Source organism: Excalfactoria chinensis, chromosome 6 (assembly GCF_039878825.1).
Source record: "Excalfactoria chinensis isolate bCotChi1 chromosome 6, bCotChi1.hap2, whole genome shotgun sequence".
Classification (NCBI taxonomy): domain Eukaryota; kingdom Metazoa; phylum Chordata; class Aves; order Galliformes; family Phasianidae; genus Excalfactoria; species Excalfactoria chinensis.
The window spans coordinates 882,430-905,457 of record NC_092830.1 but is presented as its reverse complement, the minus strand read 5'-3'; the positions used below and the strand labels follow the sequence as shown (position 1 = coordinate 905,457).

Here is a 23,028-nt window from a genome sequence, read left to right as displayed (position 1 = left end):
TATACTCAGCAGGGTCTTCACTTTGATAGTATTATGATTTGAAATTGCTAATGCTCTCTTATACAGAATATACATGCTGGACATCTGGCTTAAGTCTTAAGTGCTAGTCTCTCTTGAAAACAATAATCAAATACAGATCACAGAAGGGTTTAAAATGAGGAAAACTCAGTGGGGTGTGGATGCTTCTAGTGGTCAGTGATGTGTATGTCTGTGAGTCAAAAAGGTAGACGTGACATTTAAGCTGGAAGGGTGAGAAGTAAGAAATGGAGTTGAAGATGGAGACTCTGCGTTGAAATTAAGTTTGGGTTTGAGTGACCAACCAGGGAGCATTTATTCCTAGGTAACTGTTTCTCTGATGGAAACAAAATCTGTGGGTTCTTTTCATCCGTGAGCTGCTGTCTTGTTCTATGAGGACTGGTAACAGTGTGATACTGAAGATAGGTTAGAATAAGCAGCAAGAATGCAAACTAGTTCAGGTGTTTCACATTTGGATTTTATTAAGTATGATTTGTCATTATTCTTAATCTGCTCTCAGAGACAACAGAATAGATGAGCAGAGCAGCAGAGGATTTTGCAAGATCATCTGTATTCTGGTTGTAACTGGGCTGGCGTTGCTATTCAGTGGTTCATGTTGACCGGCTGATGTCATAGACATTACAGATACAGCTAAGCCTAGCAAGGATGTTATTTAGATCAATTCTTGTGTTGTAAACAGCATTTTGAGTGCTTTATAGCTATTGTAGATGAGTTACCATTGGGTAAACTGGTCCTGGGTTTGTTTGTTTTTTTTCTGCCCCTTTCTGGCATAGCTCAGTCTGGTCAAGTGAGCAGTACCAGGGACCGTAAAGCTTCCCAGCACCCATCTTCTTGGGCACGTTCATATCCCTAGCACATCTAAACTGCCTTTTCTGCAGCCTGCTTTCAGCCTGGAGTTGAGCTGCTCTCAGTTCGTGGCCTGCTATGGGTTGTTCCTTACTTTCTCCATTATTTGGAGAGTAAGGAGGTGGGGCAGGAGGTGTCCTCAGTCAGCCATGCGTTTAAACCTGGCATCCAGCATCAAGTGGCTCCTTTGTTGTGCTTTCAAGGTCAGATCTCAGGCAGAGAAGAGCTGGAACAGCACCAGGTGTATGAAAGGATGCCCCCAATCTTTTTCACTGCTGGGTTTCCCTGTCTTTGTCTTGCATTTATTTATTTATATTTTGTTCTTTGTGCGTTTCTTTTTAATGTGTTTTGGTTAGTTTCCAAGTAAATCTGTGAAGTAGCTTCTTACATACGTTGTCACGAGAGATGCAGCATGAGCATGGGATGTGGATGCTGGGGACTTGTACTAGTGTCTGAGTGCTGTCACAGGATCCTCCCTTGTGTTGCCTCATTGGAGAAGACCGTGCAAGGAGGCTTCTGTAAAATTATGGTCTGTTAGAACAACCTGTGTGGTGGTTGCAGTTATTGGGGGTATTGGTCAGAAACTCAAGTTTAACAATAGCCCACCTTCCTCTTTCTCCTTCACTAGGTTCATTGTGGGGGGGACTAAGTAAAATGGCTCATAAGTATATGGAAGTGGTTGTTCCTAACCTATTCATTTTGATTTAACACGATGGTGCTTACTGCTGTGCTTGTCTCTGGGGCTGGTCCATCCAGCTCAGCATAGCTTAAGCATGAAAATTAGGAGTGGGATGGAGAGCGGCACGTGGAGATGAAAAGGGGTTGAGGGGGTTATCTAGGGAAGATTTTAAACTAGAATGGCAATTACCTCTGTCTTTTCTGTATAATACATTGAACAAAAATCTCAATGCCATCTGAAATCTTTTATCTCATTTCCTATAAGACCTGAAAGAACATAAAAATGAATTTGGGGAATACTTGAAGGTGTTCTTAATCCACTCTTTGTTCTTTTCAATACAATTTGAAGATGTTTCCATTAACTTTCACAGTACTACTTCTTCTAAGAGCTACTTGACCCTTGCTCAAAGTCTATCACATAATAATGCATTAATATTGAAATGAGTCCAAGAGGTGAAGTTGAAGGCAATAGTTGGTTACAGTCTTCTGCCCTCAACTGGAAAGAGAAGTGAAAAGGGGTTTATAGACACTTGCTTGGTTTTTTTTTCTGCTGCATGAAATGTATCTGAACAATGAAGAGTTTTCAACAGCCATTAAATGCCAGCTCTGCAGAGAATTTTAAGAAGCATATACTGCCTACGCTAGGGAACAACAAAAAGAACCTGGAAATGGAGTGTTCAGTGACTTGCCGTGGGCAATGTGGATGAGCCAGAGAGCCAGCATCCTTTCCGCTCATCCTAGCTGGAGTCAGTCCACTCCAGCCATGTGCACAATAAGCTCACTGGTGCTGGAAAGGTGGTTGTTTGCTTTCTGCTCATTTATTGTGCATCCTTGTGTACAGCAAGTCAAAAAATGGCAGTTCTGCCATAATGCTGTTCTAGTGACAGGGTCTCCTTTTTAGTGTTTTTGTGTTAGTTTGTTTTAACCCATTAGCAATATTAATAAAATATACTCAGAGTACTAGAACTCTAGCTGGAAATGAGATATTTCCAGATGCCCATCTTTAACATTGATGTTTATTTGCTCAGAGAAGCTGTGGGTGCCCCATTCCTGAATGTGCTGAAGGCCAGGTTAGGTTGGATGGAGCTCTGGGCAGCCTGACCTGGTGGGAGCAACCAGCCCATGGCAGGGTGGGGTGGAACCAGATGGTGTTTAAGGTCCCCCCCAAGCCATTATACAATGCTATGAATTATTCAGGGAGAAGGAGTGGGGGTGGAAGTAACTCCAAGCAATGATCCAAAGGTGGAAGCAAAAGAGCAACCCTGCAGCCATAGCACAATTTCTGCTTTTGGAAAAGGGGCTAAAAGAATGATGGAAAGCAGCCTTGATTGAGTTGAGAAAAAAGGCTTGGAGTACAGTGAATCATTGTTTCCTTTCTGTTAGGTGTGTTTTATGACCTATTTGCAGGTCAGATGCAATTGAGGGCACCTGCTTGCGGCATCTTCCTCTTGGAAACTCATAGGTGAATGTTTCTGCCTCTTGAGATGCAAGAACAACCCGGGCCAAAGGAAAACATTGAAGATGATAGTCAGGTGGAGAAGCTTGGAACAGGTTGCAGAGACAAGCTCAAGCTCGTGTTGAAGCAAAGGGACAGATAACCCTGCCACGTGGTGCCCACAGGCTTTGGGGATAGTCCTTAATAGGAATACTTCACTGAATTTAGGGAAAAACCCTTAATTTTCTGGTGAAGAACAAGGAGTGGTTTAGATCTTCTGTCACAGAGTTTCAAGACTCCCACTTGGAGCTCCAGCACTGCTATTTATTGAGAGTGACACCAGGGGAACAGAGTGTGGGACTGTCCTGTGCAGACAGCAAGGAACTCTGTCATCTTGGATCTTATGGATGTAAAGTACAGGGTGTCATGGTTTGAGTCTGGGAGCTAATGGCACGTAGATTGGAGCTCTTAGGTCATCTCATGTTTTTGGTGTAGATTGTAATAATGAACAGGCAAATCTTTTTATGTTTTTTCTCTAAAGAGATAATAAAGGGAACCACAATTCTTTCTGCAATGGCAGGGCTTTAGGACCCAGGGGAACCAGAGGATTTACGTTCCTAATCTGCAGGATTAGCCTTGCCTGAGAAGGTGCTAGCATGTGGTTGTCTTGCAGCCCTCTGTTAGCTTCCATGTATAAGGTGTATGAGACTGCTGAAGTGAGGCAGTTCTGGCTGGAAGGGGAATTCGTATGAGGATCCAAGCAGAAGCGTCAATGTCTGAGCTGAGGCTGCCATTCTTTCCCGGGGGAAAATTAATTCAGGTCAGAAAGAGAAAGTGTAGTTTTAGTTTTAGTCTCCAGTATGGTACCAATCAGGGCTGTGTGTGTGGTCAGCTGTAAAAATTAGAAAATAATGGCAAAATATTGCGTAATAGAATAGAGAAAATACGTTTACTGGGTACTTTACTGTATAATACTGTACTGTGTAGTACAATGTAGTGTTTTCTGATGCTTCAGAAACATATGCTGGTGTTGTGAACTTGTGTTGGCTTGAAACGAGCAAAAGAAGCACAGAAGGACTTTTATCCTTTCTTCCCCTGGCTAAGGATAACTCCGGTTTTCTATGTGAACCATGTCGACAGAAGGAGTTTCAGTCCTGGGACTTTCTCGGTGTTTTACTTTAAAGAGCCCGATCATTAGGCTATTGAGCCTGATGTTATCTCTTAATCTGTCTTTGCAGCCCGGTAAAGCCTGCTTTGCTGTCGGGGATTCAGTAGCAGAGGCTAGGGATGTCTGCAGCAATTGCGAATATCCCGGTGGTGCTCAAAGCATTTTCATGCAAATCAAGGTGCGGTGTGTTCTTGTTGTCTTCTGACCCTGAAGGTTGTATTTGGTTTTGTTTCCTAAGAGGGGAGCGTGAGGCATCCCCATCCCCGATGCGGCTGCGTATTGTAGTTGTCTGTCTGTGGAGGTCATGGGAGGCGACTGGAAGAAAGCTGGTTCCTCTGGGCCTTAGTCCGTGGGATTCACTCGGCTTAAGGTAGAGTGCTGACTTTCTCAGCCTTGGACTGAGTTCTGAGCCTGCACGGAGACGCAGACTGGTTGCTACCAGGCTGTAAGAGTGCCCACGTTGCCCTCTGCCAAGCGCCACGTGTTGCAGCAGGCTCCCTGCTAGCTCTGCAAAAGGCTGCAGGGCTTCTGCACCTAAAGGCCTCCTTTGCCCATCAAACATAATTTCCTTGGTACGACACAGAAGGATTGTGCACGGGATGTTACCTTTGCAGGAAGAAGTACAGGTTATGCAGTCATTAGCCATGCTGTACTTTAGATGAGAAGTTAGTGCGCCAGTTCCATCTACTTAAACCTGCTGGATCTTTAAATAGGTGTCCTTGGCCAGCTTTTCTCACTCAGTTAATCCCAGCACAGATGAACCGGCATGAATATAAATGTTTATGGCAGCCCTCACAGCTGCATATGGAATACACTGGATTTGTTTGCGTGTAGCCAGCACTGCGGGTGTGTGATTCCATGCTCTACGCAGAGTTCTCAGTATGCTTTGTGAAAGGAGCTGTATAAATGTGGACACAATCAGCTTTGTGGGCTTTTTTGAGAAACACATCTAATAATAAAACGCTGGGAGTGCAGAGTAGCCATTTCCCATGATTTTCATTCACGTTGTATTTATAGTGCTACCCAACACACGGGCTGTTGAGACCAAAATTAGCGCGGTGAATGAACTCTTCTTGAGAGGCGTTTGTGATGGAATTATGTCGCTAACAAACTTGAGTAAACCAATTACTGCTCCTCCTGGATTTGTGGATATGACAGCTCTGTGGGGCTGCTGTAATCCCTCCCTGTGAGCAGATGGGCAGGCTGCAGGATTTTCTTTGTGCCGTGTGTTTTCAGCTCCTTCTGCCCTATGCCCTGTTTCTTGGTGCCAGAACCCCCGCAAAGGGCAGGAGCAGCGTCAGTTGGGATGGTTGTGTGTGTACATCTGTATTTTGTCTGATGTCATTATACAACGTAGAATCATCATAGAATGGCCTGGCTTGAAAAGTACCTCGAAGATCATCTGGTTTCAACTGTCCTGCCATGTGTAGGGTCACCAACAGCCAGACCAGGCTGCCCAGAGCCACATCCAGCCTGGCCTCGAATGCCTGCAGGGATGGGGCATCCACAGTTTGTCTCTTGAACTGATTGACACCCATACAGCTACTAGGAGTTGCCTTTGTCTCAACTAAACTAGTCAAACATTATAAGCATGAGTATTTTCAGCTGTTCTGTCTGACTGTGGTCTTGTTTTTAACTAGTAATACATACGCTGGTAACTTGAGGGCTTTATCGAACTGTGCTTCTTTCTTTCTCAAGTAATAGCTGTTGTCTCCCAGTCATGTTTAGTAGCTCCTCAGTGATGGTAGAAATCACTGCCTGCTTACTTGAGTGTGTCATTGGTAGATAATACCAAAGGTGACAGAGGTTCTAACATTGGGAGGGACCTCAAGGGCTCTCTGGCCTATCTTTCCACTCAGAGAGGGCTGTGCTCGGCCTTGTCTCATTAGGGGTGTGGACAAGGGCTGCGCAGGTTTGCCATCCTCATGGGAAGGAGGCATCCCTAGCCTCCCATCTGAGCCACCTTCCCTCAGTGTGTGCCTGTTGTCTCTTCTCCTGCTGGGTCAGAGTCCCACCATTCAGGCAGATGTTTAGTTTGTTCCCTTTTTGCATTCTGACTATGCTGTCCTGATGTAGTTACAGGAGCATGGAGGAGGGCAGTGCTGAAAACCTCTTTAAAGTCAGGGAAAATGACTAGTTGCTGTCCTCTTGTCCACCAGGCCAGGCATTTCATCACAGGAGGCAGTCAGCTTTGGCAGGCATGATCGAGCTTGGGTAAATAGGGGCTGACTGATCCCACTTGCCTGCTTCTCCTTCATATGTCCTGGTCTGTAGTTTGCAAGGACTCACTCCATTATTTCCAATGATCTTCATGTCACATAAGGTGTTTAAAATAGCTGGAAGATGGAAAGTAACTTTGTACAAATATGTATTTTAAGAGACTGTACTGAAGACCTTCCCTTTCCATACCCGTGTGAGACTTGAGTAGGATCAGAGCCATGCGGCAGCTTAGCCCTATGTCAAGTCTGTCAGTCTTGGGTCAGTGGTGAGCTGAACTGGCTTTCCTAAGCCAGACAGACCCTCTTGATGAGAGCGGGTGAGCTCTGTGGGGAACATTTGAATACCGACAGCCTTGGTGAGGTACATAGGATCCTTACAAAAGGTAAAGAAATTGAGTACTTTTCACGTTGGTCGTTATTATTTGTTAGCTTTTCACACTTGAAAACTAACTTGTATGTGTGAAGCTCTCAATTATCCCAGACTGGAAGGTGAATGAGTTCCTTCTGATGACCTTCTAAGACAATACAAAACTAACAACAATAATGTGGTTGTACCGTATTAAATGTTTAATGTACTCATCCGCACTAAGGTAAGTTTGCTTTTTTTCCCCTCTCTGCAGCAGTTTCTCCTGTATCGTCCTTTCTCCCTGTAGGAATTCTTTTGATGCTGGGCAGGCAGAAAGCAGGCGGTGGTTCAAGAGGAGCTGGGCTCATTGCTTGGAGAACACTGGCACACAGTGCTGCTATAGGGCAGGAGAGCCATTGCCTTGGGCTGTGGGCAGGCGTACTTTGGAACAGGGTTGTGTATGAGAACAGAACTCTGAGGCAGTTGTGAAAGAGGGTTCTGTATTTTTTTTAAGAGTGATTTTAGTCTCAGCACACGGTCTCACATAGCTGAGAGTTATTTGAAGAAGAGCAGGGCTTTGTGAATGGGATGGTGCTAGGCTGGCAGCCTGTCAATACCTGAAGTGAGGGGCTGTAAGAAGGAAGGGGACAGGTTCTTTAGCAGGGTCTGTCTGATAGGACAAGGGGAAATGGTTTTGAGCTCGAAGAAGGGAGGTATAGATTGGATATAAGGAAAATGTTTTTTTTTACATTAAGGATGGTGAGGCACTGCCCAGAGATCTGGTGGATGTCCTGTCCTTGGAGTCACAGAAGGTCAGGATGGGGCTCAGGGCTCCTGATAGAGTTGTAGGTGTCCTTGTTCATTGGAGGGGAATTGGACCAGATGGCCTTTAAGGGTTCCTTCCAACTCTAATGACACTGCAATTCAATGGAATAGGCCCCCAGTCTCAGCTGTGACTCCCCTTTGGCTACGGAGGCTGCCCTCCCCCCCCCCACTCCATGTCTTCATTTTGCAGCCGAGGCTCCAATTGCACTTCTGCTGAGCAGACCTTGTTAAAGCTGAGCCCAAACTCAGGCAATGCTCGCTGCAGAGGGGTTGTTCTTATGAACCGCCCAACTTTCAATAAACTTGCAGAGATTCCCGTGCCGTCTCGCACCATCCACCCCGCGAGTCTGTGCAGGCTTTGGCAAACAGGCGTTTCAGCGCACGCTTTTCAAATTTAATGAGGATAACTGAAGCGAGTTCCCATCTCGCACCGGGCACTCTCCTTCCAGGCAGCGCTCAGCACCGAGCGGTAAGGAGCTTACAGCTCTCGCACGGCGCTCCGAGAGCCGCCGGTACGGAGGGGGCAGCTCGCCGCGATCGGGTGCAGCTGCGTGCGGGCGCAGCCGAGCCGCGGGGATGCTGAGCAGCGCTGCGCCGCTCCGCCTGATGTGCCGAGGTATTTCTTCCCCTCTGCTCCTTGGGCTGGGATCGCTGCCGCGCTGCGTTGGCTCGGGTTTGGGCTGGAGGTAGAGCAAAGCGCCGGGGCTCGTTTGCGAGCTCTGCGCGTAGAACGGGCAGGGAAACTTGCTGCAGAGCCCTGCCGGGCAAACTTTGTGCCGCTGAGTCGGAAGACGGCGGGGTTTCTCGTGTGTTGCCTTTCCCTCAGGGTTGTATCGGCGGCGGGATTGCCTCGAGGCAGCATCTTATTTATTCTTTGTTTCGGTTGGGGAACTTGCTGCCACGAACCCGTGGCTGTGTTGGAGCGGGGGGAACCGGCGTGGATAGTAGCGTGGTGGCTTAGCAGGACTTCCTCCGTGCCACTTCACATCAGCCTGGTTCCCTGCAGCGATACGGAGAAGGTCTCGGCGTTTGGTTCTCAATTATTTATGCTGGTATTCAGCGCTTGTTGCAAAGCGAAGCTGTCGCGGCTCTTCTCCGTGTCTTGAGAGCCGTTCGTCTGGGGGAACCTCTCGTCTAACAGCCTGCCACGCCGGGTTGCTTTTCAGCTCATTTCTGCAGGGTTTTGAGTCGGGGCTTCGTAAGCTCACAGCCTTATTCACGGCTCATTTGTTGATATGCAGTAACTGCTCCACTAAATACTTGCTGTTACCCTCTATCCTCTTAATCCCTTCTTTCTCATAGCACAGGCAGTCTTATAAATGTCTGTTTCACAACGGTGTTATTTGATCTTAACTTGGAAACACTTTGCTTTAACTCTTTTCCTGCATAACAATTCTTTTCCTGATCCTTGGCGTGCTACTCGGACTGCTTGGTCTTATTTCACTAATGTTGTTCTCAGGCTCCTGCATTTTCCTTGCACAGCACTCGTTGCACCGCTGCTCTCAATCTAAGGCCAAGCTTTGATAATAGACGTCGATTTTATTGATTATTGCATCTCATTTAGCATGGAGAAGAGTTGTGTTGTACCTTAGGTGTCATTGGATGGCAAAGCAGACGTGTGTGTGTGTGTGCTGACTTTATGACAGAAGAAGAAAGCCCTGCTGTTATGCAAGGATAACATCCTCCGGTATGAGGTTAACTCTAGGTCCATATTTTGTTTCTCCCTATGAAGTCGTCTAATGGGTGGAGCTGGTAAGCTAATAGTGTGGAGGACAGAGTAAATAATTCATGGTGTTCATGTTAATGTGCTGTGGACTTTGGCAGGTCTGAGTTGCACGTTAGGGAGCTTGAGACTTTGTGTATGAATACCCAGTTCCACGCACCTGACTGCAACTATTGCTTTAGGTTTCCTTGCCTTGAAGGCTTTGGTTAGCTGGGGTTATTTGATGCAGTTTTATCTGTGGCTTTAGTGCTCAGGTTGAAGGAACATAATCCATGTGGCTTTGCAGTTACAACCCTGTGAAATAAGAGTGTAATTTAATGAGTGCTCCTCTGCCTAATGATGAACTGCTCCTCTCTCAGCTGTTGTAATGAGCTGCAGAGGCGAGAAAGTTAGTTCCAGTTGCTGTGTTTCATGCCTTACCTCGGACAGTGAATAGGCAGACTGTAAAGAAGTTTTGGGGCTCCATAGCTTCTTTATAGTTACCTACTCGTGCTAAATCACTGGTTGGAATAATTGTATTGTCACCTTGTGTCACATTTGCTCAGGTCTAATAGCTCTGCCAGCAAGGCAGTCGCCTGTAAAATTGTGATGCAAGGTTTTTAATATTCTTCCCAAAGATGAGGAGTGTTGTTCAAGGCTGGGTTTCTTTCTGTCTTTTTCAAGACTTGTATTATATGAGGTTATTGGGATTTTCAATGTCTTTGTTGGGAATAGCGGACAGATCTTGATGGTAAAATACCATTTATTTGCTGTTAAATACATTAAAAGAACAAGATAGAATCATAGAATTACCCAGGTTGGAAAAGACCTTGAAGATCATCAAGTCCAACCACAGATGAAAGCAGTTTAAAGTGTTAGGCCCAACAATAATATGAACTGGCCATTCTGGATTCTGGTCTTTGCTTATGTAATAGTAAGGGTTAAAGATGTTAAATGAGAGTTTATTCCTTGCGTGCTGCAGGCATTGGTTGGAGGTGTTCAGTGCTATTCACTTCTGCTTGCTGTGTTGTATGATTTTGTAGCTTCTTGGGAAGCCCATTATCCACAAGCAGTTTCTTTATTAAAAAAATAAGAGAACAACTTTTTTTGAAGTGAGCTTGTAAAGGTTATTTGTGGAGCTGAATATGGAGGTTGAAATTTGGAGGCTGAGATGCGATAACCAGCTTTGGATGCCCATTGGTTTCGCATTGATGATACAGGTAGGTATTCAGAGCTAATGATTGGAAAGGGGCAACTGTGTCTCCAGCTGTAGTTCTCCTTCCTGCAGCCCCAACATTGTAGGAGTGCATATTGAGCCCCTTCTTAAAACCAAGTGGCTTTCTTTTGTCCCTGGTGCTCTTGGAAACGTGGAGCTTGTGCCCCTCAAACTTTCTCCTTATTTCCTGGGTAGATGCAGGCATGAGCATTTGTTGCACTGGAAATCATTTTTTGTTGGTATCTCATCTGTCTTTTTGAGTACTTTGGTGTCAAATTGCTCTTTCTTCAGGGTGGTGAAGGTGATTATGCGTTGCATTCATTTGATCAGTATTCACTTAGGCAAAACTATTGCTTTCTAGTTTCTATTGGCGATATGTTTTGGATTGAGGGGTCAAATGTGCTTTGTTCTCACGCAGATGCCCTTCATTACGATTATGTTGCAGTTAACTGTAACTCCCCGGTTCTCCTCTGCAGTTTTCACGGGGAGGTGCACGGCGTGGTGGGAAGCCTCTTGTAGTCCCCAAGTATGTGACCTTGTGCTGTGCTTTACAGAACTGTGGTCCTCTGTCTGCTACTTCATTTCTTCAGAGCATCTAATTACTTAAGTGTCACGTCTTCTCTTCCGTTACCTGTATCCCCATTGAGTTGTGTCTCATCAGCCTATTCCTAATACTGGTGACAGAGTTATTAGGGGAAATGTTTAATAAGATCAGTTCCGAGAAGATTCCTAAGACCCTGTAATAATCACTTAAGTTTTCAGGACTTGTGCCGTTGTCCCCCCTGGAAACAGATGCTCACCCATCTCAAAATTGCTGTGCTGGTTGCAGCTTAGCTCACAGGTTCCCATGTGACGCTGCTGAATGCTCTGCTATAATCCTGATTAATGAGATCTACAGCGTTTTGAGAATGTTATCTGATGAAGTAATCTCCTAGGTTAGCTTGTCGCAAGCTACCTTTTGTGAAACCCGTATTAAATTTGGTCACATTCTCCACTGCTTTCATGTGTTTGCAAGGAAATTCAATGGGAAAATACTTCGTCTCTGTGCCCCCGAAGGAAGTTTTACAGGCTGGCAGAAAATTCTTTTATTGAAAACATGAATAATTTATTTTCTGTGCTTTAATTGTGCGCAGTATCCCGGTTAGGAGATGCGTCTTAGCAGTATTCCATTTAGCGTGCAGCTTATTTCAGAACGTGGGTTCCAACTCTTTAATGGCCCGTCAAGTTTTTAACTGCACATTATGTTTGCTTCTTTACGCCCTTGTGTTCTTCACGTTATCTGTTGCACCATCTATCCCCTTCCTCTCATGCTGGGCTAAGGTCCAAAATGGCCTTTGGTGTCTAGATCATCATTCCCAAAATCCTGTTTGCTCTGCTTGTGGTCACAGAGCATTCCTCTCCTGATCCTTCCTATTTGTGACATTAAAGGAACTTAATGCAGCTATCCATACAGGAATCACTGCATTGGGACTTAGGAATCTTCCTGAGTTGATTTTATATCAATTCTTACAGTATCCTAGTTTCTTGGCCTCTTCAATGTGGTTTTTTTTGGGGCTTTTTTTCTGTTTGTTTTCACTGGAAGCCTTGTCATGCAGGCATATTATTTGGTGTGCACGGAGGGGGGGGAAAGAATACCATCCTAGAGTAGAAGAGAGCGGGTGGTTCAGTTGGAAGGGACCAAAAAGATCAAGTCCGACTGTCTGACTGCTCCCATGCTAGCCAAAAGTCTGCTTCAGAGCCTTTCCCTCTTTCTTCCTTGCAACACCGAAGGCTTGAATACATTGGATTTAGAGATATCAGTGCCGCTTTCATATTCAGACAGCTGAGCTCCTCAATTCAGTTGGTTTTTCTAGCAAGTTCTCCTAATTTCTAAACAAATTCTGATCACCCTTAATTACCAATCTGTTTTCTTTTGTTCTTCTATTTTATTTAATCAGCTTATTACCATTCAAATCCAGCTTACTTTCCGTGAGTGAATTCTCTGAAAATCAAGTATGAATTAACCTTATTTCTTACAGATATGAAGGTTATCCACTGAATCAATCGTGTATCAGAGTACACAAATTACACTGTCGTTTGTGTTATTTGCTCTTTGTATCTGGAAAATTCAATTCTCCAATGGTAGCACAGTTTCTAATAGTTCTTATTTCAGTAGGAACACTACTGTGATCTACGTGGTCCTTCAGGGTTTATGGCATTACTGCAGTCAAATGCAATTTGGCCGGATCATCCCTTCCCAGAGTAATTGTGATCAAAACCAATATTGAAGTCTAACATATGGTGCTCTTCTGGCTTTATATCTCTTTACTGAAATTGAAAATCCTATAGCGAGTATCTTTTCTGCACATGCCTGGAGAAATAATAAGATTAGGTTAGGTGGAAGAGCTCTACTGAAAATGAGCCAAACAGGGTGGCACCCTGTCTTTAGCTGTGGCTGCTTTGCTCTCCTTTTGTGGTAGTAAACTTCTCACCAAAGAGTGGCTGTTAGTCCCAGGGAGCCTGACAGTTATCTGCCCTCATGGAGCTGAAGTGTTTCACAGAAGGCTTTCTTTCAGATCTGATCAATGCCGTTTGCTGTTCTACCTGTACAGAGGTTTTTATCAAAGGTTTTCTTTTCCTTATCCCCAGCACAGGATGACCACGTGCTGGCTGTTTGTCATAGAGTTTTCCAGTTGTGTTGAGGTGATGCCAGGAAGCTGGAAGATGCATTTGAACCTGCAGGTTGTTTGCAGTAATGCACAGCCTGATCTGAATTCCTCTGAAGACAGCATTTCTTAGGCTTATGTGTATTTTAGTGCTCTCATATGGCGTAGATGAGCAGCAACACCACTGTTGTGCTTGTACATGTGTGCACTTTGCTTTTACGTATATGCACATACATATATGTATATTTGACACGTGTGCAAATATACATGGTAACTACAATGCTGTCTTCAGCTGGTTCAGTGCGGGTGCTTCAGCAGCCTGTACCTCTGCGCTCCAGTCCTTGTTTTGGTGGTGCCCCTCTAGCTTTAATGTGGGTTCCACTTAGCTGAGTAGACCATCAGCTAAATTGCCAGCGAGTTCATGCACGGATAGATATCAACTGTTGGTCTGACAGAAAAATATCAGCAAGGTTTCAGGGCAAAAACCCAGAACAGAATCCAGGCTTTCAGGAATAAGGCTTTTGTGTCACAATGTACAGAAAGAATCGCAAGCTCTATTAAAGCACTAAATGTTTCCTAAAGTTTTATAGCAGTTTAATATCCTTTTATCTTTTTAATATACCTTTTTGGAAGTGAAATTCAGCTTGACTTTTGTATTTTCTTACTTGAAATAGCTCTCTCTGGCGTCTTTGCCTTTGGAACTGCGATGGATTGATTTGTAAGCAGATTCTACTTGTGACATTGGAAATGCTATAACACCTGTTTTGCTTCCACATTGGCAGGAGGTTATCATTGCTTCCTTCCTGGCATACCAACACACATGATGTTATAAATAAGGTAAATGTTTGTTTTTAACAATCAATTGATGTGTGAGGGAAGAGTAGAGTGGGATTGTGAGGATGATTGGTCAGACAATGATTATTAGCTCTGACAGTAAGGTTTGTTGCAGCTTGCTTCTGAAGGCCAGGGTGCTTTGAAGTATCAGAAGGACAATTTAGGTTCCTCAACTGCAGTTTCCTGGTCTACACGCAGTCTGTAAACTATGTGCACCTGCCCAATCCCAGCCATGGGCTTTCTTCTGGCTGCTGGTGCAGGAGAGCCTCAGAACGCGGCAGGGAGATCGTTGCTCTTGTTTTTATTGCTCTTGTGGTGTCGTTGCAAAGTGCTCCCATGGTTTCAAGCTGTGACAGTCTGTGGTGGCCCTGCTACACGGCTGGTCTTGGGAAAGCAGTCGTTGATTACAAGTTAGCAGATGGTAAAAATTGGAGGAGTCCTACCTTGAGCACGGTCGTAATCACAGCACTCACAGATTGGGAACAGCTGAGTAAAACAGCTGTTGTGTGACATGATAGGTCAGAAGGTGAGGGTAGGATGCAGAGCTGATGTTGATCCGTAAATTTACATAGATCTTTCATAAGTAAATGACTTTTAATTTTAATTTGGTGGTGTACTTTCACGCTGTACCCTTCCTTGAACAGTTTTGTAATGAGTTTCCAGCACACTTGATGCTTGGGTTTTAGAGGTTCCTTGCTCAGCCCATTGAGCAGCTGCTTTAGTAATGTTGTCTTTTGATAAGTGCTCTGTGTTCACCACCGCTTCTATGTCTCCAGTTTTGCTTCCTGCATGCTTCGGAGCTTCCCAGTTAGAGAATGTGGTGCTGCGCCTTTTGGAGTCTCCAAGAATGGTGTGAGGGGATGTGAGCAAAACAACAGGCCAAGAGATGTGACAGCTTGGGTTGGCAGCCCTCTGTCTAGTTCAGTGGAGCTTGGGCTGCTTTGATACAAAATGGCTTGGGGACTTTGTGGGATATAAACGCCTCGGTCTGCTTCTGTCCACTTGAGGACTTCTTCAGTGTGTACAGTTGAGACCACGGCAGAGCTGTGCAGTGCCCTGTTAGTTTTCTGAGGAGCTTCTGGTTTTGCCCCTGTAAGTGAATCTTGCCTCCTGCTCTTTGTTCCAGTGTGATTCTGACTTACTGAATGTTGAACGCACCCTGGGTGAGGCTTTCCTTAGAGGCAGGCACCAGGATAAGAACTTATGGTCCTGTAATTTAAAATGTAATAGCTTAGACTTGCCCGGATTTCCCAGCGTCAGCTGGAAGTGGAGTCCACACAGGAATTTATGAGCCGTGGTAGACCATGGTTATTACTGCGCTTGTTTCAGCTGATGAGTTCCACACAGATGTAGCTCAAGGCTGGTGCTGGTGTTTACAAAGCTGTCCTGAGTAAAGGTGATTGATGGATCCAAGGCCTAGTGTTATTGTGGCCTTGCATCAACACTGGGGATTAAGAATGCAGTGCGAACCATCCTGTGGGAGGATGGACCTGTTGCTTGTATTATGGTGGAACTTCTTTTTCCCTGCTCAGTGAAGGTGGCTTCCATGTGGTATACACCTCAGTGATGCCACTGTTCAGATCTCTCTGATTAGCATTTGAGCTGAGGCCCCATGGGTATGCTTGTTGTCAGGTGAACCCCTCCATTTCCAGTCCTGGTGGGTACTGTGTCTCGGATGTCTCCACCTGCATCCCTTGCAAACAGCAGCACTGCCTTTAGCCCTGTCTCTTGTCATCCTTGCTTAGGGGAATGGCTTTAACCCTCAAGGCTGAACACTGCAGCTCTTTGCTCCTCGAATGGAATCTCTGTGAGGGCTCAGCAGGAAATGGCTCAGGGAATGCAGTTGGTAAGAACAAACATTTATGTACAACCCCTGAGAAACGTGACCTAAGTGTAGCAGGCCTGCAGGAACGTGAAATCAGTAAGTAGTGGTAGTGTTGATGTAGCCTTTGGTTTCTAGCTCAATGGACATCTGGGATGTTGGCAGATATGTGCAGCAAATGAGACAAATCTAAGTGCCCGATGGGGAGGGGAAAGAAAAAGGTTTCTGTGCTTCCTATCTCACCACACAACCTACATGATTGTTATGAAATGAACTGATGAGAGAGATTACTTCTCCCACTATCATTAGCATGCAAGTGTTCTCTGAATGTGCCAGATGTTTGGCTTGCATTATCTGGAAGTTTCTTTCATTTCCAGCCCTAGTGAAAGGGAAGCTCGAGCACGTCCAGCAGAATTATAAACAGTTTCCTGTACCAATGAAGACAGTAGCATACTTAATGAACTGCATCATGCTAATAGTAAATCCAGCTTATGAATGCTTTCCTGTTACTGTAGAGAGGTGGCTGAGTGACATTTTCTGATTCGGGGTCACTGAATCCGTATGGAAGCACAAATTATTTTCTTGAGAAAAGCTTTTCTTGATGTTAGTATTTGGAAGGAAGGTTGCTGTAGTACCTTTGCAGTCAGATTTCTGTGTGACTTACTCAGTATACCCTTGTATTCAAAGCTATGTCCCCTGATCTGCAGCTGGGATATGGGGAGTTGCTGTCATAGTGTTGGCATATCAGCCCGTGGCTTCTCCCTGCACACTTGTAGAATAGTAAAGGGGGATTCATGTTAGAAGATCCATCTTTGGAAACCAGCTTTCAAGGATGAGTATCCCCATTCTTTGCATCTTTTAGGAAAGACCTACTGGATCTACTGATCAGATTTTTCCTGAATAGCAGGCAAGAGCTGAGAGTATCTTGAAGTAGAGTATGGAAAGAAAGAGGCCTAGAAGCATTCTGGATGCAGAACCCCCCTGTGGCCTGACTTCTCTTGGATCTGCCCTGCGCTCAGCTCCTCAGTGTCTTGAGTGGCATCACGGTGCAGTTATGCTGTTTTAAAGCAGTGATGTCCCATAGTTTGGATCAGTTTGGATTGAGAGGAGATAACTTGGGTCTGTAGGTGATGTTGTGGGTATCGGCCATATGTTCTGCTTTTTTTTTTTTCTGTGAACTTGGTGTACTTGCTTTTCACTTGCCCTTAGTTTCTATGAGCTGTATTCTTCTGCAGGAATGTTGTGAGGAGAGCTGCATGGTTCTCGTTAGGTGCTGGAAGCTGGATGGAAGGTACCCTTAGTTTGTGTCATTCTGTTGCGTGGTTGGTTTTGATGATACCAGTAAAGCCATGCAGTTCACACTGTTAATAGAGCGACACGTCCTCCTTGCAGTGCCATTCCTTTGAATGCTTCCACTGTGTTAATATCAGGCTGGGAAGGAAGTTCAGTGCTTAGTATGTAAAACAGATAATGCGTGCTCTGTATTTACTCCTGTCTGTGGGTAGCTGAAAGAGGGTTGTTTTCTCTATATCTATGACACAAATGAGCTCAATTAGAGTACTGACTTCTGGGTGTTAGACGGTTGCAGTTAAAATATCAGATATGTAACAGAAATGAGAAGTGTTCTGAAAATCCTGACTATGCATAAATACATTTTCCTTTAAGTATAACCTGGCTGGAAGAAGCAGCTGTACAAAATGCATGTGTTGTTCATGCCATAAACAAAGAATAGCTTATAACCCACTGTTGGTTCTTTATTTTGGCTGTGTAGTTCTGTGTGATCCCTGCTTTTTAGTTGCTCAGGGTGTTTTTTGTTGTTGTTTCCAGCAGTTCTTGTATGTGATGCTGGGTTCTTTTCTCACCCTGTCTTTCTTCTGAAGAATTTGGGAGCTGGAGTGATTTGGTTTTTGGGTGCGTGTAAAGCAGAGAGGAAACTTAACTGTCAATGTTGGGCTGCTGTCACGTTTTCTCATATTTACTCATATGGGGTGGGGAAAACAGTCTTAAGTTCCACCTCTTACAGTAACAAGGTAGTAATAAGCTCTACATTTACAGGAAGACAACTGCTTGCAAGATGTTACATTACAGTAAGTAGCACAGTGTCAGGTGCTCTCCATAAGACGATTTTGGAGCAATTCCTGCTAGTTCTTAAGTAAATAATCCCCATTTGTTCAGTTAGTAACTCTGAAATGTCATTGTCTGTGAACTCCTAGAAATAAAATAGAGTGGTGTTTAAAAATTATTTTGTGTATCTGAGGAAAAAATAATGACTTACACATATTCAGTGACCACTGTTGTATAAAATACACTTATAAAAGGCACCATTTCAGTGAGCTTTTCACTATTTCACTCCTTTGAGTTGTTCCACTTGCTGCACTCAGGAGATGAGACGTAACATCCGAAGTAACTTTGGATTATTGCAGCTATCAGTGTTCTGTCTGAGTCAGGGGGTCAACCTGAATCGTACTCATCCGGGGCAGTTGTGAGTGGAGTTGTCTTATTTTATGTAGAATCCTGTGTGATTGTTTTCAGTGTCAGTAAGTTAAAAAACTTGCAGAAAAGCTTGTTAGTACAGGTTGCTGATCATGAAGTAGCAGCCTTTCACTCAGAAAACCCAGGTTTTCTGTCATTAATGGTACTAGGTGTATGTTAGTGTCCCCATTGTCCTAGCGTGCTGTCTTGTCTCATTCCAACTGAGAAGTTATAATATGACACACAGTACAACTCCTTTTCTTGCATGTCAGTGTTTGTAAGATCATACAATCACCAAGGTTGGAAAAGACCTAAAAGATCATCCAGTCCAACTGTTCACCTATTACCAATAGCTCCCACTAAACCCTGACCCTCAACACAACATCCAGTCTTTCCTTGAACACCCCCAGGGTCGGTGACTAGGTGTGTTAAACCTTCTTCCTTTGGTACTCATGAAGGCTTTGGAGATGCAACTAAATAGTCCACTGTACAGAGTAATGGGAACACTTTGTCGCTTCTCACTTGGGAGATTTGAGCCATGTAGGTGAACTTTAAACACAGTTGTGTGTGAGCGCTTGGAATATGTCTGCACCAAGTTTATATGCGATGCAAACGAAAAGCCATTGCGGTATATTTTGAGTAGTTCCCATAATGTAACAAAAATAACAAATACTCATTATACTCACTACATCATACACTATGTTATTATACTCCTTCTGAAGCTACCAGGCTTTGGTGTCGCACATACAACACAACTTGTGGCTGACATGGTATGCATATAGTTTGTTGTCTCTCCCCACTTCTGACCTCCAGAGCTGCTGTGGGTAGGAACTCTCCTTTGTGTAGGCAGCTCAGGGGAGGATCTGGCGTTTGCATTTCTAGGGAAGTGCCTGGAGGAGATGAGTGCGTTTGAGGTGGTAACAGTTAAGTGGAAAATGAAATTGGTCAGTTGACAGCTAAATGGATGGTCTTCATTTGTTGTCGTTCCCACAGTTGCTTGCTTGCTCTTTACCAAAATTAGCAAGGCATGCTGTTGAATGAGATCCAGCATGGCAGTATCTTCTCCAAGCAACCTGTAGTGGCAAATGATGCTTGAACTCTGGCTGTACGCCTCTGTGTGGGATGAGAAAGGCTGACAGCCACCTAGAAATGGGGCAGAAAAAAGAAATGGCTTTTTGTGGAGCTTTTTTCTTTTTTGGGGGGAGAGGGGGGAAAGGCTGGTTGTTTTTTCTTTTTAGTGTAAAGAATATAAATCAATATAGAAGAAAAGTGACTTTTCAGATGAATCTGAAGTGCCGTAATGGTATCCATGTGTTAAAAATGTGCCTCCAATGCACTGTTTATATTTGACCTACCGTTATATCTCAGCTTAAGGATATTCCATTTGAGCATCGTTTTTTTGTATAGAAGAGGAATGTGTACTTCTGCTGTAAATGACAAGCTTAATCAATCTGTGTATGCCATTTATCTAATTACAAGCGGAGATTATTAGGTTTTTAGATAATCCTTTAAATTAGATCAGAAATCATTTTGTCTTACAGCTTTATGATTCCTTTCGAATAAGGTTTTCTTTTCCTGACTAGAAAAATGATGTGTTCTGTAGTCTTCCTTCCTGTTTCCAGGTATTTCCATTACATTTTCCTGCCCTGCAGCTTCTGAGAAACTTTCTCATGCCTTTTTAAGGCAGGTGTGCTGTTAGAACAGCTATTGTAGAACCATTAGGGTTGGAAAAGACCTTTAAGATCAACTCATCCAATCACCACCGTCGTTAAGTGCCGCACCTACATGTTTCATGGACCTTACCAGGTACGGTGACTCCACCAGCACAAGCCAACCCCTTGCACAAGCTGAGGCTGTTACCTACGTGGGATTGTTGTGTCCAAAGTGCATAAGCTGTCACTTGGTCTTGCTAAACCTCATTCAGTTGGCCTCAACCTGTCAATCCAGCCTAACCAGAACCATCTGTAGGGCCATCATACTCAGGCGGATCAACACTTGCTCCCACCTTTGTGCAAGATGTGCATCTGCTACTTGCTGATTACATATTGTGGATGAACATTGCCGAGTGACTTTGTGACATGGAAGGAGGTAGATGTGCTTATGCAGCAGTCTGAGAGGCTCACTTGGTAATTCTTTTTTCAGTGCGGTCTTTGTGTTTGTTCCATGTGGTTTCTGTTTTCACATCTTCTGAGTATTATTTTGGTGAGATTAATCTGCCTCTACCTGTGTACTCTTCCAGAGGGGAATGAGAAAATGGTACAGCAGGTACCATCAGCAGTGATCTACCTGCCTCTTAATCGTGCCCTCCTCTCTCTAGTGTTTGTTCTGCACAGCCTAAGGTCTATTATTGAAGGTGGTGTTAAGCTCAACCAGCAGCTATTGCTTCATTTTAGCGTTTCAGTGCTGTGTGCAGCTCATGCAATATACAGGAGTCTCCTATTTATAGCAAAGCCATTTTTCATGGCTCAATTTGAGTGCAAATTGCACTTCCAGTTAAGCAGTACAGGTCTTCTCTACCTTTGTTCCCTTCTTTGCCTCTCTCAAATCTGCTCTCAGTGGTCCCTTAGCTGCGGTCCTACCTCTCAGTTTCTGCTTGCAAGCTGGATAGAGCAAGCTGCATTCAAATTAATGCAGTGTTTAAATTCCAGCTAAGCAGCTCCTTCCCTTGGTTACTTAATTCAAATTTAAATTTAACATAGGTTTTGTTGTTTTTTTTCCTTTCCCCAAACGAGCTTTGTAATAAATGCACTATTTCACAGTTGCTAATCACATACCACGTGTGCAGTTGTTCTGACTCTTCCCACTGGGTGAAGATGCGCTCATTTTCCCTTAATTGTGATTAGTATTCAAGCAGTACTGCAAGAAACCTTCCTTCCCTGTGCTCTGCTCACACGAAAGCAAGCACGCTTCTTCTGTGTTCATCAGATAGCAAGGTTTGCATTTAAAAGGAGGGAAAAAACCCCAAACAAGTGAAATAAGCCCCTTAAATGATTGCTGTTGCTATTTTTCTGCTTCTTTTCACAAGTGAGAAGGCTCACATGTATTAAAGGCTTTCTACCAAACTCAGTGGTGAGAAATAAAACTTCAGTCGTAGCTATTACAGTGAAGCCTGATTTGTCAGTGATTTTTCTTGTGCTGAAGATCCAGGGCAGGGTAGCATGTGCTTACGTTTCTATTTCTGAGATCACTTCAGTTAAGAACTCACCAGTTTTGGACTGCAGTTTTTCAAAGGTGCTCGAGATCTTGATCCATCCACGAGGCATGAAGGTATTGCTGGGGATGGGTGCTTATCCCATGTAGTGCTTACAGCTGCTGCTAAGTAAGTTCTTAAATTCCTCAGGGTCCCCGCAGAGCTTTTTCATTAATACAAGACTTGATGAACAGAGCAATGGAAATGAGTTTCCTTCCTTTTTTCAGTCATTTGTAGCTGCCCAGATGTCTCTGTGCTCACTGTTGTCATTGCCCGGGGCTATTTTGCTTTGTAATTATATCTACGCTTTCCCTGTTCTTTGTAAAAACAAGTTTGCAGAGCCAGGGGGCATTTCCTGAGGACGGGCCCAGATGCGTCAAATTCAGGCTTGATGTTGCTGTGCTCAGCTTCAGGTGCCACTCAGTAGCTTCCAGTTGGATTACTGGAGTCAGTTGAGCAGAGTGCTTTGCAGCTGAGAGCGAGCCAAATCATTGTAGTGCCATCAGTTTTACTCCTGATATTGTCGTTTCAAAACACCAACTCTTTTGGACTGCATTCCAGTATCGTGACTGTTTGATGCTGATAGAAATTGCACATAGTAATCCATTGACTTAGAGACTGTCAGAGTCTTCACCACAAAGTGTCACCTTCAGTTCTTTGGACTGATCCAGCATTATGTCCACGTTGATTGTTGCCCAGCAGGTGGTGATGCAGTTGCATTGAGCTTTGTGTTCGTTCTTCATTTCTTGTAGGTTTAAAATCTCCACTTCTTTTTCTTCTTTGCCTTTGTTTTTTTTTTTTTTGAGGGGGTTTACTTGTATTGAGCTGTGGTCATTTAATAGGCTGCTGTTGTCTTGGTTTTATGCACAGATGTTGAAAACATGTCCTAAAGTAGCTCTGCTATCATGAATGACAGTGACCTCGAGGTAGGACTATTTCGAGGAAGACTGCACAGACAGTTTTGGTGCACAGAGGGACACGAGCAGCGCTGCTTAATCAGATGTTTCATAAATTAATGAAGGCTTAAACTCTGCTCGTTTCTGATATGCTGCGGTTAATAATCCCATTAATTCTGAATGGCTAGGAAGAAACAAATTATGCATTTCCAAGATTTATAGTTCTGGCATTTACGGTCTTTGCAAATCCTGCTGTGTATTCTTGTTGAGGGTTTTTTTTTCCTCCAAAAATGATTATCCTCTGGGAGCTCAACCATTTCAAGTCACACGTTGGCAAATGAAAAATACAACTCCAATTACCTGGGGTTCTGGGAAGGGCTTTTGCTGCCGATCTCTGGGTTCTGAGCTCATAAGCTCCACCAGCTGCTTCTGGGCATTTCTAAACTCTTGGCTGCTCAGGAATACCAGTAAAGTGTTTTCATGGATGTTGACCATTTCCGTAACTTGTTGCTTTTAGAGGAAGAGGCTAATTCACGTCAGAGCCTCTGCTGCAGGTAGCCAAGATGAGAAGCACTGCCTGGGTACAACATAGGCATGCTTGGGAAATCCAGGTAACATTGCTTTGCGTGTGAAAGAAGCATTTGTGCTGCCAGCAGAATTTATCCAAGGCAGAGTTTCTGCTCATGTTTCCAAACCTG

The 23,028-nt window shown here is 44.2% G+C and overlaps 1 protein-coding gene across 11 annotated transcripts in view; it reads left to right on the top strand.

Moving 5' to 3' along the window:
• Positions 1-23,028, top strand: part of PCDH15 (protocadherin related 15) — a 597,589-nt gene that overhangs the window by 271,305 nt on the left and 303,256 nt on the right. The window contains exon 1 of one of the 11 annotated variants that reach the window (XM_072339852.1): positions 8,018-8,169. The exons of the other annotated variants lie outside the window; for them this stretch is intronic. The gene's annotated coding sequence lies outside the window, so the exon portion shown is untranslated. Of the gene's footprint in view, positions 1-8,017; positions 8,170-23,028 lie in introns of those variants that run through there. 11 annotated transcript variants of the gene reach the window in all.